The sequence below is a fragment of the Nycticebus coucang genome, chromosome 2, assembly GCF_027406575.1.
Source record: "Nycticebus coucang isolate mNycCou1 chromosome 2, mNycCou1.pri, whole genome shotgun sequence".
Classification (NCBI taxonomy): Eukaryota; Metazoa; Chordata; class Mammalia; order Primates; family Lorisidae; genus Nycticebus; species Nycticebus coucang.
This window is the reverse complement of record NC_069781.1, coordinates 65,988,150-66,002,041: the sequence shown is the minus strand read 5'-3', so window position 1 is coordinate 66,002,041 and position 13,892 is coordinate 65,988,150.

Here is a 13,892-nt window from a genome sequence, read left to right as displayed (position 1 = left end):
TAAAAGTTACTATATCACCACTTTTTATAGCTTAGTAGTATTCCATAGTATACACATGCTACATCTTACTCACTCATGCCATGATGGGAATTTGGGTTTTTTCCACATCTTTGCAATTACAAATTATGCTATTTCCATCCTTTTGCCTTGAGTCTAAATGAATTTTTGTGAGTTAGATGTGTTTTCTGGAGACAGCAGACACTTTAGTTTGTATTTTTGTAATACATTCAGCCAGCCTGTGTCTCTTCAGTGGAGCTCAAGCTGAATTCACACTTACTGAAAGTATTGACATGTATGGTGGATTTCTGTTCCTCTTACTGGAGAGACCCTTGTTACTTTGTTTTATCTTTTGAGCCATCATGGGGCCTGGGTTCTGAACTTTAGCTTTTGCATGGTTTTACACTGGTGGGTGTCTATTGTGCTAATCAGTGTACAATGCAGTTCTGAATATTCCTGTAGGGCAAGTCTAGAGTTCACAAATTTTTATACTCTGAACCTGCTTCTGAACCTGGGCCCTGAAAAAAACTAGAAGGTTCGCTAATATGCTTTGGAGGGCATGGATCTTTAAAAAGTGTAGGCAAATTGAATAAAAAGAAATTGTCATTTTTCCCCCTTTTCTGACTATAAAAATCTCCAATAGGACAGACTGGACATTTCTCTTTGGTTCTAGCAACTTTTGTCTGACTGTGCCCTAATCTCACTTCTCAGATCAAGTTCATCAAGGAAAAGTAGGTAGCCAGCTCATTGGCTGGCATTCTATGTTTTCATAGCAATGAACTACTTTATTCTTCATGCACACAGCAGCACAGAACCAACCATCTGAATCTGAGAACTGATCCTCCTCGAAGTGCTTGGTGGGAGATTTGTCTTCCGTTGCCCGCTATCCTCTGACTCTGCTCACAACCCCCTTTTTCTGCCCTCTCAGCACAAAGCTCCAGCTATTTAAATAGATACAGTCCTCAGGTTTGCCAGCTCTCTTATATAAGGAAAGAAATAAATAAAATTGGGCGGCGCCTGTGGCTCAAGGAGTAGGGCGCCGGTCCCATATGCCGGAGGTGGCGGGTTCAAACCCAACCCTGGCCAAAAACCACAAAAAAATAAATAAATAAAATAAAAAGCTATATATTTAAAAAAAAAAAAAGAAATAAATAAAATTATGCTCTTCAGGGAGCATTTGCATTTTGATATACTCTTGCCAAAATAGGTTACTTCTTTAAGTTAGAGAATGAGTCCCTTCATTTGATTGTCTAGTACCCTTTGACAAAAGGAAGGAAGATTATAAGGCAGAGACACCCCTAACGTTAAAGAAAGCACTTCTGTTAACGTAAAAGATTTACAGTTAGAAGGGTATCTTTGTTTTGTTTGACTTTGTAGGGGTGGTGTCTATGTAAGTTTGAAGAAAGGCAATTTTTTTGTTGTACACAACATCATAAGCTTCAAATACTTAAAAGAACAGGTAGAGAAATGAGTGACAGAAAATTACCATATTTCCTTAAGATGTATCTCTGATTCTCCCACTGAACTGAATGCATAAAATCTCATCGCATGCTGTGCACAGGGATAGTACAGTGGAATAATGATCCATGATGACTTGTAATACATTTTCTAGTCTTTGGTCATGTGAATGATCTTGCAAGTACAGAGCGAAGATCCATTTCATCCACAAACAACAGTTACAACTGATTACAGATGAGTGTTACGGGTTTTTAGTTAAACCATATGAAAGTATTGCACAAAATGTTTTATGTAGAACAATAATCTCACAGAAGTTTCTAAGAAAAGGGGTTTCCATGGCTATATAAGTTTGGGAAAAGCCATAAAACATATCCTCTCTTGGAGATTTTAAATGTACTTGACCATGTAAAAAACTCTGAGTAGCTTTGCGGTAATAAAATTTAACTGTTTTTTGTTTTATGCCAAATTGATTAGACTGCTGAACTCTTTTTTTACACGTAATTTCCATTAACTTAGGGAGCCAGTAGACTGCATAGCATATTATGGGAAACATTCTGGTAGACCCTTGTCCATTGGGAGGGATATATTCTGGGATTTTTATAAATCCCAGAATTCTTGAATATTACTGTAGCATATGACCTCTATCATAAAATACACAAATGTTAATATTTATTAAAGCAGGCACTGATTCACTGTGTTGTATTGGTTTTTCTATTCCTTTGATGGCTACATGGTAGAATCATTCATATCATGAATCCGAAATACCTTCACTGAATTTAAGCAATAAATTCCTTATTTACCCCAAACTTCTTCATTTCTATCACAAAGATTAGCAGCACATAGTTTTAGGAAAAATCTCTCTCTCTCTCTCTCTCTCTCTCTCTCACACACATACACACACACACACAGACAGGCACACTAATATACAGTTTTGGTGTTTTGACTTTTTTCTGTGCAGCAAGAGAGTAAATTGTGACCCAAGGTGTCAAGGCAGTCCATATAGTAAAGCATCTATCTACATCTATATCTATACCTATCTATATATAGATATATATACATACACACATACACAAAGGTTACATCAGACTTACTCTTTTAATGCATAATGATCTACCAATGTGCCAGGAATTTGGGGGAAATGGTGGTGTCATATTTGAAAGGTTTTTTAGCCAAACAAAATGGGGTGAATTCTAGGTGACCTCAAGCAAGTTACTTGATCTCTTTGAAATACTGTCCTTATCTGTTAAATATCACAATAATAGTTTGCTGGGCATGATGGTGCACGCTGTAGTCTCAGCTAGTATAGAAGCTGAAACAGGAGAATGGTTAGAGCCCAAGAGCTGGAATCTAGCCAGAGAAACACAGGAAGACTCCTCAAAAAAAAAAAAAAAATGTGAGTATAGGTAATAGTTTAAAGCCTAATAAAGATAACACATGTAAAATGCCTTGCTCCTAGTAAGTAATCAAAAGGCAATTAGTAACCACATAAGGAACAGCCCATAGCAGAAATGCCAATAACATCTAAGTCTTTAAAACATTTGTGTGTGAGCACCTATATAGATATCAAGGCCAATAATATGTTTGATTTAATCAATACCTCTTGCAAGCTAATTCAAATGTACTCAGCATAAAAGATTCAATAAACATTTACCGGGAAGCTCTTTTTCATCTGTAAAGAGAGAGGGCAAATACGCCCTAACCCAAATTCTAGAAGCAAATAGAGAATCGCTAACTCCCTGCACCAGTGTTCTTTTCTTAGTGGAGGCAAACAGGACACTAATTTTAAATATAGGAGAACCTCCGTAGTGGACCACCTCCCTACACTGATCACCTCCTCGAGTTGAGCTAATGTGTATAGACCAGACATGCACAGGAGGCCTCATTCCTTATGCTGATCAGTGTGTCACAGTCTCTTGGGTAGTCACAGGGGTTCCCCTGTACTTCTCCATTACTTGTATTTTATCACACGTTACCAATCTTTTTCTTTGAAAAGATACCTGGATAATAACTTTCCACCAATTTCTATTTAGGTCAGCACTCAGTATGTATTTTTTTAGTAAAGAAATAAATATTGAATGAAATTACAGGTAGTCTAAGGCAGCTGTTCTCAACCTGTGGGTCGCGACCCACAGGAACTGTATTAAAGGGCCGTGGCATTAGGAAGTTTGAGAACCACTGGTCTAAGAAGTAGGAATTTATAACAATGACTGACACAGGCAGAAAAAAGTCATACTCATGTACTTATTTTCTGAAGTACAGTTATTTTTCTCCTTCTTCTCATATCCTCTGTTTGGTCTCTCAAATACTTTCTATTTTGCCTGAAACAAAACAAGAAGTGAATGTAGAATAATAATAGAAAACCTTCGTGTCTAATCCTCTTTTGTTCAACTTTTCTGTCTTATGGTAGTGAAATGGGAATCTATATGGGACAATGTGTCACAAAGGACAGAAATGCAATACTTAATATACTGTAATCTATGACACTCACAGAGAGACAAATGAAACCCGTAGCATAGTAGACGATGATTCCTGTAGCTGTAATCAAACAAAACACAAACAATGGCTGGATTACTATGACAACAGAGTCCACGCCATGGTTTCTGGGAAGCTTTGGCAGCTGTCTTTAATTTTCTGGTGTTTGCTTTGCTACCTAATATCATGAAAGCAGCACTGTGAGCCTCAAAATGTGTGACTTGGTCATTTAAATATGTTCATGCATTCTGTGTGCTTCTGCTCATATGATAATAAGGCCACAGCAAGTATATAATACTCAGGGATGAGCTATTTCACAGCCTCCCTTGGAAAGAATCTAGAAGGTCCTCGCACTTGCCCTTTAGCATATGGAATCATTACAGTAGTAAGTTTGTGTGCTGGTCATACTTTTGCAAATTAACTATTTCAGAATTCATAATTTCAGGGAAGGATGTGTTTTTCATGTCCTATCATTGTTTCTTTCATAGAAAAAAATTTGATATGAAAGAAGAGGTCATTTAAACAAGATAGTTCAGTAAAATTAATTTAGCCCTCCAAACCATCCTGCAATGTAGCTGTTATTACCTATATATGATAGATGATAAATATCGGATTCAAGGTTAAACAATTTGCATCAGACTTATAACAGAACCTAAATTACGGCACGAGTACTCTGAAACCTAATTTAATCCTTTCCAATTTATGTCTTCTATGACTTTAACTGTATTCATGAGCCTGGTTCAGAAAAATTATGTTTAGGGAACATCTTTGCCTAAGAAATATTTAATGAGGTCAAACAATACAACTAAGAATAGAGCTATTGGGCGGTGCCTGTGGCTCAAGGAGTAGGGCGCTGGACCCATATACTGGGGGTGGCGGGTTTAAGCCCGGCCCTGGCCAAAGCTGCAAAAAAAAAAAAAAAAAAAATCAGTTGAGATCCAAATATGATCATTGGGGAATAAACCCAAACTACAGCAGGGTCAACATGACACAAGAATATTTTACTGAAAATAGAAAAAAAATCAGTGGGGTTTGATAGTTAAGTATGTGTGGTGATAAAGCAGGTAGAGACATAGTAAATATTCCAAGATTTCACAACGGTGGAAGATGGTCCCTCACAAATCACGGTGCCATAAATTAAATGTAGGAAGGATGGAAAATAGTTGGTTTGAGGAAAGTGACAAATGTGTATGCTGGATAAGATGATCTTAATATAGTGACGAGAAATTCAAAGGGACATGCACCATGAATTTTAAAAAATAAAGGAATAGAAATAATGCAGATCCAGCTAACTGGATAAGAAAAAGTATCAGAAAGTATAAGAAAAGACAAAGGGCCTCATTTTACAGATCAAATCAGTACAGCTGCTAGTTCTGGGCAGAGCATGGAGAAGGAACTCGAGATGTTGAATTATTATTTTCATTAACTAACTTAACATCTCCACATGTTTCTACTGCTTAAAATATTAAAAAGGTACATTAATTCCTGCTATAACTGCTACCTTATGAGGAGAAAACAAAATGGTGATTATTGGAATTCTTAGCAACTGTCAAATCTTACATGAGTTATAAATTGGAGATCCGAGGCAGAGGTTTACATTGTTGCCTGATCCATACTGACGTGGTTCCTCCGCTCTTTCTGGGATCTTACAAAGCAAAGTTACAGTTGTACATTTACTTTCAAGGGGATGGAAGATGGAAAAACTGTAGAAAATGCAGATTTTATTTTCTGAAACAGCAATCCTAGGAGTGGGTTGAGATTTCTTCTTCCAACCAAGTACCTCTATTTCTAACTATAAAATAAGAACAAGACATCCTCTATCCATGTAACAAATGTGTTCTTCAGGCTTCATGAAATGCAAGAACAAGGACCCTGGGTAGGTAGAAGAGGGAAGCGGTGGTGCTGGGTGACAAGGCTGTAGGGCTCTCTACGTAATAGCAGATCTACAAAAAGCTAGAATCAGGTAGAGAAAAAGTCCTGATTACTGGGGATTCTGATTAAGGAAAGAGAGGAAATATTCAATAATGATTCAGCATATAGACTCTGATATAGTCAGAGGGCTGTTTGTCTTTAGATAAAACAGAGGTCCTAGCTGTGTAGCAATGGGATATTTGCTGAAATTAGCTAAGCCACTAATGGTATCACGGGCACAATAAAAGAACTTCCCTCCCACAGCTGTTGTGACAATTCCATGACACACAGAGTAAGCACTCAGTATCCACTAGCTGACACTACCGTAAGCAAAGAGTACTAAATATACTTTACCCAACATCAGCATACCACTCTTTTCTGGTTGAAGTTATAAATATAAGGACAAAGAAAGAAAAGGAGATGGGGAGAGGACAGAGAAGAAGAGAGACAGAAAATTACAAGAAAGAAAGGGTGTGAACAAATGGCAAGTAGGGATAAATGAAGAATGAGAAATAGGAGAAGAATGAGCGGGAATGAGGAAGGAAAGGACAAGAAAAAGCATGGAAAAGAGCAACGGTAAAAGGGAACAGAGGAACAATTTTTTTTTTTTTGTAGTGACAGAGTCTCACTGTACTGCCCTCGGTAGAGTGCACACAGCTCACAGCAACCTCTAACTCTTGGGCTTAGGCAATTCTCCTGCCTCAGCCTCCCGAGCAGCTGGGACTACAGGCGCCCGCCACAACGCCCAGCTATTTTTTTGTTGCAGTTTGGCCAGGGCTGGGTTCAAACCCGCCACCCTCAGCATATGGGGCCGGCGCCTACTCACTGAGCCACAGGCGCCGCCCCAGAGGAACAATTTTTAAAATTAATACTCAAAGTTCGAAATTTGTATTTACTTTTCCATAGCTATCATAATAAAAGCAAAGCAAGATAAAATATAATTGTGAATAAAGCTAGATAGAAAATTTAATGGAATATTCATTGAAAGCTAAAGGAAAACGGAAGAGCGAGCTTTGGTTTTGGACATGTACGAATCAATTGAAAATGTGAAATATGACTTCATCTAATTCTTTTCTGTCTTCTTTTTCCATATTTCTATCACTATATAAAAAGACTATTTAAGTACCATGCAATGCAAGCCTTCTTAATCAAATAGGACTTGGCCTTTATACACTATTTTACACAAAGTACACTCATATAATTAAGAATGGTGGTATAATACAAAGCAAAGGTATTATACTACACCAGGAAACTTCAGTTCTATAAAACAGAGGCTACATTCCAGCAAACTAGCAGATCTTTTTTTTTTTTTTTTTAAATCCCTATTCATACACAATTCAGAATGATGTAATGCCAGGTTATATATCAACTAAACCATTCTTTTAATGAATCTCTGACCCAAATGCCTGTGAAATATGTCCGGAGTTGATAGCATGCTAAAGAAAAGAGTCAACTCTGTGCTCTATCTCCTATAGGTTACCACAGTTCTCACACAAGAATAAAAAATAACTCACGTTAAGATGCTCACATTATGCCTAGAAAATGAATATTAATACCTGAGGCAATCTTATTGAGTTAGGCCTCAAAGTAATTTTCTTGTGAATTGGCATATCCTTTTTACAAGTTGAGATTTATAAATTTAGTGACCAAGAGAGTTTTAATGGTGAGATGCACATATTCAGGGTTGGCCACAGGCAAAAGTACGTAGTGCCTGTGGTTGTATTTGATGATCCATTACTTCTCAACCCCGTCTCCCACCCACTCACCCAGGCAGACATCCATGCGGAGTCATCTGTCTTCCCCTACCCAGGACTCCCAATCAAGTTCCTGTACTCTAATCGTGGTTTTGACTATTTCCAATCCTCTCCCCCCCCCCCCCCACTCAGTTCTTTGCTACCCAGCATGGCATAACACGAACTAGGCAAAGGATTCCTGAATGTGTGTAGACTGAATTCCTTTCTGGTTAACATTTGCAATTAAAGCGGGAAAGTTAGAAGAAATGAAGTGCAATGGTACTATTGGGAAGATACTAATGATGGATCATTTATTAAAAATGTAGAGCACTTATTATATTGTAAAAGTCACATCTACTCTACTTTTGACTATCTTATTCCACATAGTTATACATTCTGCAATAATCTTCTTCAATTTCTAGAATTATCCTTGGCTCCCTACTTAAAATAGCTTTTCCAACATTAAATAACTTGCCAGAATAGGCAGTCTGATTGTCTATGGGAGAGATAAAAAGAAAATTTTCCAGTAAGTAGCCAGAGAATGATATTGTTGGCACTTTTTAGCAATAGCTTTTTATATTCAGTATTAGCAAAGACTATTTTAAAATTGTCCTAATTAAGATATAGAGTTATTGGGTAACATTTTAACTTAGGAAAATCCTCAGGATTCCCCTTCTAAAGTATTCCACCTAATTTTTTTTCTTCAGACTGAAACCAACCAAAACAAACATTTATTATAAAAGTTACACAGAAACATTAAAAATAGTAAAAAGAATAGTTTAAAAGCAATGTTCAGAGTTATTTATATAATTAATCAAAGTTAATAAAAATAAGAAAGCACAAAGATAAAATTAAAATGTCCCATGATCTCATCACCGACTGCTAGCATTTTCAGTATTTGGTAAATATTCATATCTACTTTATACTACTTTAACCGTTGTGTATGTGTAGGTGTATGTATGTATATGTTACATTGCTGACACGTTTTTAACAATACATTGGCAATATTTCCAAAGTCAATAAGTATTCTTCTATCGCCACCCTTTCATCCTTTCATTGGTTACACAGATATTCATAATTTAATTATTTTCCTTTTGAAAAAACTTTACGGCGCAATTTTTGCTTGCCTCTTTTTTTTCTCCCTTAGATTTTGTATTGAGCATATTTATAAATAAATTTCAGTTCTGCAAATGAATGGTGGTGATGGTTGCACAACATTGTGAAGGTAATAAATGGTGCTGATTTGTATACTCGATGATGGCTGAAAAGGTAAATTTGCGTCGTATCTATTTTACCACAATAAAAAGTATATATTAAAAAGTGAAAAAATATATATTATTTGCCTAAGTTATCTTTAGCACAAAACCAAACTGAGAAAGAAACAAAGGCAGAAAGGAAAGGTATAATTTCTGCTCCAAATTTCCACACAGCTGTCAAATGAGTTTGGCTACTATTATAGCAGAATGACCATTCTCCTCTGCAGGAAACTGTGAGGGTTTTCCTCTGTCAGAACTCTCTCTTTCTATCTTTCTTTCACCTGCTCTTTTTCTTTCCTCTTTTACTTCATCTCTCTTTCTTTTTAAGAACATATCTCTTCTGCTATAGTGCTTTAGATATTTCTGATCACACCTTCTAAAGTGATCCCTTAAGAACCAGCATAGAGTCAGAAACTCAAAGCAGGTATGAAATTCTCTCTAATAGATCATAATGAAATTTAAATAGAACTTAGCATGCTCTTAAAACAAATTTTGAAGTGTTTAACTACCAAAGCCAAAGCCTATTATGGAATTGAGGGTCAGCTACCGCAAAATCAGCTACAATGCACAGATTGGGTACAGGAAGATCACCAAGAGACAGAAGAGGCTGAGCAATTGCACTTTCGGCTGCCTTTTATCTTCTGGAATAGCAGAAGGCCTTGGACTCCCCCCTATCTCCATGAGTCTGCCATGCCCTTGGCATTTACCACATGATACTGGCAAGGACCAGCCTCTCCAAGTAAAAGTCATAAACCCTTCTGCCCAGCTCTGATTACTGCACCAACTTTCATACAGAACGCTTTCCTGAATGCTTTGCTTCCCCACCTCCACACTTCTTTTAGAGCCATCACTTTTTTTTTTTTTTTTTTGTAGGGACAGAGTCTCACTTTATGACCCTCGGTAGAGTGCCGTGGCATCACACAGCTCACAGCAACCTCCAACTCCTGGGCTTAAGCGATTCTCTTGCCTCAGCCTCCCGAGTAGCTGGGACTACAGGCGCCTGCCACAGTGCCCGGCTATTTTTTGGTTGCAGTTCAGCCGGGGCCAGGTTTGAACCTGCCACCCTTGGTATATGGGGCCGGTGCCTTACCAACTGAGCCACAGGTGCCGTCACTTTGTGGACCAAAGAATGAATGCCCACATCTGGTCTCTACCCAACAGCAGATTCTGTCTCAAATATTGGCCCAGTGCTAGAGAACGGTGTCACAGTTCATATGAAATCAAAGGTAGAGAATGCAAAGAGCCTTCTAAAATATTCTCATATCCCATAATGATTCACTGTAAATGACTCTTCCATAAATACAATGACCTCCTTCTTTTTCACTTACAACCTTTTTTTTATTTCACACATTTTTGATCCCTACTGTATTATTTGAAATATGAATTTCCCCCAAATTATCAGCAGTAGTAACACATTTTGGTTTCTTAATAAAATCACGCACTGCTTAATGATGCTTCAGTCAACAATGGACCCCATACATGATGTTAATTCCATAGAAAAATTTCTAATCACCTAGTGACATAGTTGTCCTAAGGGTGCATGTAGCAAAAAACATTACCTTTTCGATGTGTAGATACTCTTAGTGACACAAATACCTATTGTGTTACAATTGCCTACAATATTCAGTACAGTAATATGCTATACAAGTTTGTAGCCCAGAAGAAATGAGCTGTACCATATGGCCAAAGCGTTTAATAGGCTACACCATCTAGGTTTGGGCTACACCATCTCAGTTTGGGGAAGTACACACCATGATAGTCTCAAAATTATCAAACCACCTAACACTATAATTATCAGAATCTATTCCTGTCATTAAGCAGGGCATGACTATATACATGTAGCAATAGAACCTCTTAATGGTTTTGAAAAAAGGCTAATGCCTACTTGTAGGTAATAGAAGAGGCATGGGCTTGGGAGTAAAATATAATTTAGGAAAAAAATCTCAGCTTCCTCTCTTGATGCAGTGGAGCACTGGGTGAATGGTTTCACTTCTTGGAATTCAAATACATTTTATCAAAGGAAGGTAAATAACATTTGTTTCTCTAGGTTGTTATGATTAAATGACACAAAACACATAGGGGTCAGTCATAAAATAGTGCTTAATACATGCCAATTCTCCTTGGAGCCAACATTTTTTCAGTTTGTTCCACATTATCACTGTAATTTGTGTTTCTCTGATTTAAAGGTATTTTATTACTTTAAAAAAGATTCTTGCTGATTCATCAAATGGATATAATGACTAGCAATCATCTGCCTTGATATTTTGAGGAAATAATAATATTTTGAGGAATAAATGTATTTTATATAAAATATATTTATATAGAAATACAGACCAAATTTATCATTATGGTCACACAAATATTATCTTTGAATCACACCTACTTTTGAAAACATCACACACACACTTAACATGTGGCAACTCTAGTTAATAGCTTAAGAAGGTTAATTTTCAATAGTAGAGTAATGCCCTTAAATCATAAGACTAGAATATGTAATTCTGATATAAAGGGTTCTTGCGTTTTAACTCTCAAATAATGTCAGATGATATATGTGTATCCATGCATAGAATCTTTGTGTTCTTTTTTAAGATGGAAAAATGCATAAAAATACTGTACTCTTCATTCCCTTCCTCCTATGATAATAAGAAACTAGTAGCCTAAAACATGGGCTGGAATGTATATATTCATAAGATATCTCCAGCAATGAGCATTGATCATGAAGTCGTAACATTCAAGTAGGAATTCTACGGCATATGCCACATCTACAGGTACAAACCATAGTGGAATATCATAGTTTCTCTTTAGACCTCTGAGACACTATCCTCTTCTGTGAACCACTGCATTTCTTACCCTCAATAATGTCATCAATGTTTCCATTGTTTAGCTTCTGTGTTGTATTTATAAAATCAATACTTCAATTAAAATCTGTAAATTCTTTTTCAAATCAAATTTATAGGATCATCTCTAAGTTAGCACATAGAAATAGGATTTTTTTTAGTTCTTTAATGTTTTTTTTTTTTTTTGGCCGGGGCTAGGTTCGAACCCGGCACCTCCGGCATATGGGACCAGAGCCCTACTCCTTGAGCCACAGGCACCGCCCGTTTTAATGTTTATTTTAATGGTTATTTTATATACTGTGTGAGCTCATCTCAGATCAAATCTTAGACACAATAAATGTATTTGATGAAACATACAAGGGCAGAGTACATGATTTTGTCCATGACTATGTCACTGGATTGCAAGATAAGGATGCCCCAGTGATTAGTTTTCTAGTCTATAAAAGCACAATTCAAAAAAATGCTAATGGCAGTTATTATCTAACTCAAAGTAATCATAAGCAATAGATAAAGTAGCCTGTCATTTTTAATGTATAAAAATGTGTAAATGTATTTTTACATTTTAATGTAGAAAAAAGTTTTTTATCTAGCCAGATGTGGTGGCTCATGCCTGTAATCCCAGCACCTTGAGAGGCTGAGACAGGAGGACAACTTGAAGCCAGGAGTTCAAGACTGGCCTGGGCAACCTGGGGAGACCCCTTATCTATAAAATTTTGAAAATTAGTTGAGCATAGTGGCATATGCCTGTGAACCCAGCTACTCAGTAGGCTGAAGCAGAAAGTTTGCAATAGCCCAGGAATTTGAGATTGCAGTGAGCTATGATGATACCACTCTACTCTAGTCTAGGCAAGAGAGCAAGACTCGGCCTCAAAAAAAAAAAAAAAAAAAAAGTTTGTTATCTATTCTTCCCTGTGGCTATAACCTTCTGGGTTACCTATCACCACTGCAAAAAAGAAAAAAGAAAAGTATGAAAAGTATGAAACAAATAGAAGATTCCAGTTTTCCCATATTACTCATAGCCTTTGTCTGAGGTATAACTCCAAGACCTGACACCACAGTGTTATGGGAAGCATTAGGTCTTCTCCAAAAGACATATTGAATTCATAACTCTATGGTACTTCAGAATATAACCTCATTTGGGGAATGGAGTCATTGCAGTTATAATTTGCTAAGTCTTGCTCTCTTGTGGACCCTTAATCCCACATGACTTGTGTACTTACAAGCAAAAAGAAAATTGGACACAGACACAGAGGGGAAATAGCCATTTAAAGACAGGAATGATGGTTGAGGATATATTGCAACAACCCAGGAATGCCTGAGCCTACTGGATTGGAAGCTGGACGGGGCGAGGCAGGATACTCTGCTAGAGGCTTTGGATGGAGTGTGGCCCTGCCCACACCTTGATTTTGGACTTTTAACCCACATAACTGTTAGACAATAAATTGCTGTTGTTTTGAGTGATTTGGTTTGTGGTATTTTGTTATGGCAACCTAGGAAACAAATAATACACAGATTCTCAAGTTCTTTAATCTTCCTGCTTTCTGACCTTGAGACTCATTTTCCCAATTATGATTTTGCCCAACTAACACTTAAAACTCCACTAATTTTTCTGGCTCTCAGTTTGTATTTCCTTTCATAACCATGATTAATGGTATCATGCCAATGAATTTATAAAACAAAGGTTTCCTGGTATCAGCCCATATCACTTTGCAGTTGAAAACTGTTAAATTCCAGGAATTTTGCAAGCCAATTGCTAAACACAGTCATTATTTTAAAAATTACATTGAATAATATTTAAATTATGTAAACAAAAACAAAAGTCATAAATAACCCAAAATCATCACTTTCTGATTATTTGAGTACATTTTACTGCTAACTGTGCTATTGAGGTTATTTTTATCTGTTTTATCTGTTTGATGGAATCACTATATAATGCTGAACTCACACTGGCAGCTTGATATGGGCCCAGTGGAAATATTTACAGCATGAAAATTGTTAAAAGCTATGAATAAGTTGTTTTTATATTTTCAGAGAGTTACTTGTAAACATTTACTAGCACGGTATTGAAATACCCTATAAAGCCAATTCTACAAGCCAAACTGGGATGGCTACAGAGGAGCAGACCAGAGTTAGATGAAAATATCTCTGTTCTGGGCCGTATGTTGTACCCTTTAGTAGGCATTCGGAGCTCAAGAAAGTAGGAAAAAGCAAATAAAAGGCTGTATTAC